Raw genomic sequence first — 7839 nt, forward strand, 5'->3', positions numbered from 1 at the left:
AAAAAAAAAAAAAAAAAAAAAAGCAGATTTTCCTCCCAGGCTTTTTCTTTTAAATAAGCAATGTTTTCAAATTTACTGACTTTGTGTCTGTTAAGTGATCCTATAGCTCTTCTAATTTAATATGTTAGTAGGGTGGGTTATTAACAAAGAGCCCAAAGTTAAAATGTCCATGAAACTTGGTTATGTTTTTAATTCGGTCAGATAAAATTTGCCCATTTTTTAAAGACTCGTTGTTGAGGTATCTGTAAGAGGGATTAGCTTACAACTTACTTTTGCCCTATCGTCCCTTTCTGTCATTTCATTTAATAACAAAAATGTCACACAGAGCTCACCACCACGGTCATTAGTCATGCAACACTGAAGACAAGCAACAGAAATGATTCGAGTTACTGGAAAGGAAGAGGTAGGACCCACACAGAAAACTCCAGGGAACAGAAACGTCACGAGAATAGATTCGTGCTGCCTCCATGCAGCTGGCCACGACTGCGAAGAAGCGATTTAAACCGTGTGCTGCCCCAGCCAAAGGCCCGACGGTCCACAATAAGATGTCTCCACCATGGCTGTGAAGAGCCGGGCGAACCAGCCAACCGAGGAAGAAAGGCTGGGGACACTTGCCTTGCCAGACACCAAGACTCAGCACAAGCTTCAAGAACAAGACACAGAGGTCGCTGTGCCGGGTGGAAGGAGAGCTGGGGCCCGGACAGACTCGTGCGACAGTGGTACCCACACAGGAGAGTGCACGATATATTTTGAACACACAGTGCTTGTACCATTGGCTTGTCATATCGGACTAAACAAGGCATTTGTCGTCCCGATTTGTGACTCGCATACCACCTCGGGGACTGGGGAGAAATTACCGTCTTACTGTAAGAAGGAAAACTTCACCACACTTAGAGGAAATTTAGGAGACTCTCTCTAGGTTCCAAGAATACAAATCCTAAACATAGTTTTTGATAAAATGAGAACTTCTAAATTGCTATTCATCAAAAGACACAATAAAGAATGAAAGTAATCAAAATAAGCAAATAAGTGCTTCTGGTGAATACATATAGAAAATACGAGCATCCAGACTATGAAAAGAACCGTAAATCAATAAGGACAACACCAAAAATCCAGTGGAAAATGAGCAACTGAATGAAAGAAAAAGCAAACATCCATAAACATATGAAATTATGCTTGAAACTACTACTAGTCAAAAATGGTGAGTAAGACCACCAAATACTGTTTGTTGTGTAGCAGTTTGGAAAAAAAAAAAAAAAAAAAAAAAGCCCTTAAAATGTCCACATGCTAGAAAAAATGTGGACCCATTTCTAATGGGTTTAATGACTTTCAGAGGCAAATGGTAACATCTGGAAAAGTCAAAGATTGGTCATTTATGACCTAGTAATTGTATACCTAGGCAGGCTATCTTCGAAAAAATTCTCTCACAGACACACGTAAGACACGCACTAAAAACTTTCATGGAAACATTTTTATAATATGAAAAAAAACAAACCAACAGATGAAGGGAAGCGGTCATGCGGCAGTCTCTCATACAGCACTGGAGACATACATGGGTTGGAGCTGCGTATTAAATCGCACGTGAGAAAGCAAGCCGTAGAATAATAAAGCTATGCGAAAATGCTTCATGGCTTTGCATGTATATAGCTTTAAGTTTGCAAACTATTACCAAGTATTGAATGGATATCTGTTCAAATGTTATAAAAATATAAAACACATGAGAGAGAAAGCTAGACACCAAATTTGGGGCAGTGATTAATCTGGGTTCCGAAGAAGGATAAGACTAAGGAAAAATACATTATTTGGATTATTTGGGGGTGTGTGTGATTTCAACCATATCAATTTTTTTATATATCTTAAATTATGTGGACATAACATGGATGTTTACTATAGTAGTCTTGATCTCTTGCTGCATGTCTGACACAGTTAGCAATATGTTTACGATGCTGGCACAGAGGCCAGCACGTGTGTGTGTGTGCATGTATGTGCGCGTGTGCGTTCTGTCAGGCCCCGCTCTGGTAATCCCGCAAGGCCCTAGAATCTGCAGCTCAGTGAGTGCTGTAGGAGCTAAAACAAAGAGAGCCTAATAAGCTACATGATGAAACAGCTCTATTACTTTTTAAAAATGTTACATGTTTTTATACCTTCAATCACTGTATATTATTACAGCTTGCAAAATGAATTTTCCCAGCATGAATACACTACATATTTTAGCCTTGCAAGTGACAGAATGTTAATAATGACCAACGAGATACAAATGTCTTAACACAGACACCAGAAACAAATGCTGTGTATGTGGGACAAGATTGTGCTTCCACTTACATGGTGTAAATTTACTGATTCATTTGGGTTCTGAAAAGCGCTATTTTTGTGCCAGGCATTCCACAGAGTCCTGGGAGTACAGCACTGAGCAGGGTGCAGCCTTAAACCCAACACGGCCGCGCACCATGCAGGGCCATCTCCAGCAAGGGCAGTGCCGAGGCGGGCCACCCACATGCGCACGCGGGAGGCTGTGCCCCTAGGCTGTGGGCTCCCTCTCAGACGTTCGCACAATGAGGTCACACTTCTGAGGAGTGGCACTTCGTCCTGACTGGATTCAGACAGGTGAGGCATGGACGCCTCCTCCCCGACAGTGCTGCAGTGGGACATTTTCTCCAGTGAGACAAGTGCATTTCTTTTTGGTTCAACAGATATTCATTACATCACGAGTGTGCGCCTCAAATGCTACACCCTGGAGACACGTGATGAACAGCTGATGCCGCAGTCCTCAGGTGGTTCCGTCCACACACGTGAAGAGCAGCGACGAGGGGGGCAGTGGAGAGCCTAGGAACAGCGGTGAGTCGCACCGGCCGTGGCGTCAGGCTGACCCGGGGGCCAGTGACGCTGTCCGCTGCTGTCTCTGGTTAAGGCCAGAAACTATGCTTGGTAAGTCATCTGCTGATAACGACTGCAGGCTCTCAAAGCAAGTTATTTACATATATATGCACATATATACACACACACACAGACACACACACACAGACACACACACACAGAGAAAGAGAGAAAGAGGGGGAGAGAGAATGCCAACACGTGCCAAAATGCATGCGTGGCCATGTCCGTAATACTATGAACTCCTTGAAAAGTCTACATGATTCTGGGATATATTAACAGATTGTAAGAATTTTTCTCTCAAAAGAACTTCTTTAAAAATTCCGTGATGTAATGAATATTGAATGCAAAAAGGAATTTTTTAACCTTATTACAATCCCACTTTAAACATTTCCTTCCAGCCGAAGGGACCAGGCGAGACACACGTGTTCATCCCACTTCCTCGAGACGGCTCGCTGTCTGGAAGCACGGGTGGCGGGCACTCGGCCGGTGGTGCTCAGAGTGCCTCAGCCACGGAGGCTCAATTAATCTTCCTGCACAGCAAAGCGGGGGCTGTTGTGACCCCATGTTACAGACGAGGAAGCGAGAGAAGGCCGCAAGGCGAGCTAGTGGAGGACACGGTATTTGAACTCATGCGCTCTGGCTCAAGCCTGTGCCAGTTAAAGATAACCTGTTTTGAATGTAAGGAGTGAACTGATCCATAGCAGCAGGAAATCGGTGGATGAGAAATGTCAGCAAACTCTGAGAGCAAAACAAAAATGAGGGCCCAGCAGATGGCGTAATGGTTACATTTGGACTCCCACATAGTGGACCGTGGCTTGAATCCTGGACCCGGCAGCTTACAACTCACACAGGGTGCATGTGCCTGCCTGCCTAAAATCCTGAGAGGAGGTTGGAGGAGAAGGGACTGTGGTGTGGCCATCCCCCCAGGGATGATTTCTCGCTTTCTGTCTCTAGGCAAGCACATGCATCCTATAGCAAAAAAAAAAAAAAGTAAAATAGGCAATGGTGACTCCAGACTGAAAGTCTCTTTAGAGAAGTGCTATTTGAGTTTTGAATAATGAAAGATAATGCAAGTAGAAGATTGAGAAAGAGAATTCCAGGCAGAGAAGAAGAGATGCAGAACTTTTGTTTCCCAGAGAAAGACAACGAACCCAAAAAAAAAAAAAAAAAAAAAAAAAAAAAGCCCCCAAAACTCTAAAAAATAAAAGGGCTCTGAGGTGGGTAAAACTCTAAGGTGGTGGCACCTGGCCCAGGCAGGAGTTCTGAGGTGCTGTGGGGCCGGACCGCAGGGCAGCATCCCCGCGGAGGGCCAGGGGAGCAGTCTTGCAGTCTGCGGCTTGGGGCTGCACAGACCCTTCTGCTCCTCCCCTCTGGGCTCTCTGCCCTGTAAGACCAGACCTCGCCTGACGCAGCACTGACTGTGGGCAGAGCAGAGGGGCATTTCTCTAGAGACCAGGCACTGGCCACGGGCCACGATCAGGCCAGCCAGGCATTTCGAGGCCAGGCATCCCTCTGCAGCTGGCCCTTTGGCTAACCGTCCTGCTCGAAGTCCCACCCGCCTCCAAGGAAGACAGCAGCAGGGAGTCCTACTCCAGCCACCCCTTCCTGGGGCCTTCCTGCTCAGGGGAGCCCAGGCGGGGACACAAGCCTGCAAACCTAGTGTACAGACCTGCTGCGGGACGACCCCTCGAGACTTCCCGGCCCTCTTGCTAAACGAGGACTCTTCTCACCGTCCATTACTCCGTCGTCCACTCCTCTTACTACTCATGCCGGTTAGGTTCTTGGAGTGTGGGAGAAACGTGCAGAGACCCCTGCTCTGAGACTGGACACACTGAACAGCAGCAAATGCAGCTGTGTGGAAACAGCCTCCGAAGCCGCGGGAAGAGGCCGCCGAGGGTCTGCTGTGTCCTCCCGCCGGGCGCGGTTTCTGGCAGCACGACCTGAGCGCCCAACGCGCTCTCCTCTGCTGGGATATGAAGGGTGGAGTTTTCCTCCTTTCAAACATCTCCCTGCCAATGTACTTCTGCTTCCCGGATTCTACCAACACCACTGTTATTCCAAGGTCAAGGACATGATAGAGATATTTTCATTTTCCTTTCCGTGCCAAAAGAGAGTTAAACGTGTCGGATAGCCACCACCTGCCCACGGCGCACAGCTCGGCAGCCCCGCAGTGCACAGCTCGGCAGCCCCGCAGTGCACAGAGGCAGTGGAGGGGCAGCCGCTGGGAGAGCAGGCAGCACATCGTGAGCAGAGAGCAAGGCAGAGAAATCACACTGAACTTGCATTCGAGAAGAACAGTGTTCAAATCCTAGCGCCAGGTTCTGGGAAGGGTGCGTGTGATACGGCCTCCCAGGAAAGAGGCACTAAGATCAGGAGGCTGGATCTCATGACCCTGCCAGACCACGGAGTGTGGCTCCATCCATGGGCTCCGGGGAATGCTAAGGCTCACCCCTGCTGCTGTGGTACTAAGCAAGTTACCTAAGCCCTCTCTGCCTCAGCTTCCTCACATGTAAAATGCAGGTAATCACAGTAACAGCCTTGTCACACTGCTAGAACTAAATGAGTTAATGTGTCTTAGCGTTAACACACAGTGCTCAAAAAAGACCTGCTACGACCATTGTCATCACCAATCACTGTCCCCAATCATTGTCATCACCATAAGAATATCACCACCTTCACCATCAGTATCTTACCAGCGTCACCATTAGCACCATACAAGTATCATCACCGTCAACACCACCAGTGCTATTACCATCACCATCATCGTAATCATAATCATGACACCACCACCATCACCATCATCATCATCATTATATCACCACCATCACCACCACCACCACATCACCATCACATCACCACCACCACCACCACCACATCACCATCACCATCATCATCATATCACCACCGTCACATCACCATCACCATCATCATCACATCACCACCACCACCATCACCATCATAATTATATCACCACCACCACCAACACCATCATCATCATTATATCACCACCATCACATCCCCACCACCAACACCATCACATCACCACCACCATCACATCACCACCATCATCACCATCACCATCATATCACCACCACCACTACCATCACCACCATCACCACCACCATCACCATCACATCACCATCATCATATCACCACTACCACCACCACCATCACCATCATAATTATATCACCACCACCACCAACACCATCATCATCATTATATCACCACCATCACATCCCCACCACCAACACCATCACATCACCACCACCATCACATCACCACCATCATCACCATCACCATCATATCACCACCACCACTACCATCACCACCATCACCACCACCATCACCATCACATCACCATCATCATATCACCACTACCACCACCACCATCACCATCATAATTATATCACCACCACCACCAACACCATCATCATCATTATATCACCACCATCACATCCCCACCACCAACACCATCACATCACCACCACCATCACATCACCACCATCATCACCATCACCATCATATCACCACCACCACTACCATCACCACCATCACCACCACCATCACCATCACATCACCATCATCATATCACCACTACCACCACCACCATCACCATCATAATTATATCACCACCACCACCAACACCATCATCATCATTATATCACCACCATCACCACCACCACCACATCACCATCACATCACCACCACCACCACCACCACATCACCATCACCATCATCATCATATCACCACCGTCACATCACCATCACCATCATCATCACATCACCACCACCACCATCACCATCATAATTATATCACCACCACCACCAACACCATCATCATCATTATATCACCACCATCACATCACCACCACCAACACCATCACATCACCACCACCATCACATCACCACCACCATCACCATCACCATCACATCACCACCACCACTACCATCACCACCACCATCACCACCACCATCACCATCACATCACCATCATCATATCACCACTACCACCACCACCATCACCATCATAATTATATCACCACCACCATCACCATCAATGAAATACCACCTAACCCCAGACATAATAATGATTTAAAAAGAAAAAAAATGGTAAGTGCTGGAGGGGATGTGGTGAAAGGGGAACACTCCTACACTGTTGGTGGGGATGTAAATTGGTCCAGCCACTGTGGAGAACAGTATGGAGGCTCCTCTAAGACCTTCAAATATAACTACCTTATGATCCAGCAATTCCACCCCTGGGTATCTACCTAAAGGGCAGGAGAGTGCTCAGTCAGAAAAGCACTTGCACAATTATGTTTATTACAACATTATTCATGATCGCTAAGACATGAAACCAACCCAAATGTCCACAAACAGATGAATGGATTGAAAAAGTGTGGCACATACACTCCATGGAATACTATTCAGCCATAAAAAGCAACAAGGCCCTGGAATTTGATAGAGAGTGGACGAATATGGAAGATTTGTTGCTGAGTGAAGTGAGTCAGGCTGTGAAAGAGACACTGTATGTCTCCACTTAACATATACCGACTGTCCGCACTCTACAGTAGAGACTGAAAATCTGGAGAACATAAGAGCATTAAAAATTGTCATGGACACTAGAGACGAAGTGGAAGGACAGTGTGGGAGGGGAGGAGCATAGGAAAGGAAATTTCAGGAAAAAGTAGAGAGGTAAGACACTTGTGGGACACAGGTATGGTTTATTATCTGTTGACGAAGATGTGCATAGTATTCTCTACTGCGCTGGACTCAGGTGTATACCATGCTGGGTAAAGTCTCTTTACAATCTAAATGATGTACAGCAATTGAATGTCTAAATAATAATAATAATAATAAATAAATAAATAAGAAAAAAGTTTCACCACCAAGTCAGCGTCATCTTGCACTGAATTTAGCAATAACGGCAGCCCAGTATTTGTGGGCTGGGGTGGGGCGCCTTCAGT

This window comes from Tupaia chinensis, unplaced genomic scaffold (assembly GCF_000334495.1).
Source record: "Tupaia chinensis unplaced genomic scaffold, TupChi_1.0 Scaffold000346_1, whole genome shotgun sequence".
Classification (NCBI taxonomy): domain Eukaryota; kingdom Metazoa; phylum Chordata; class Mammalia; order Scandentia; family Tupaiidae; genus Tupaia; species Tupaia belangeri.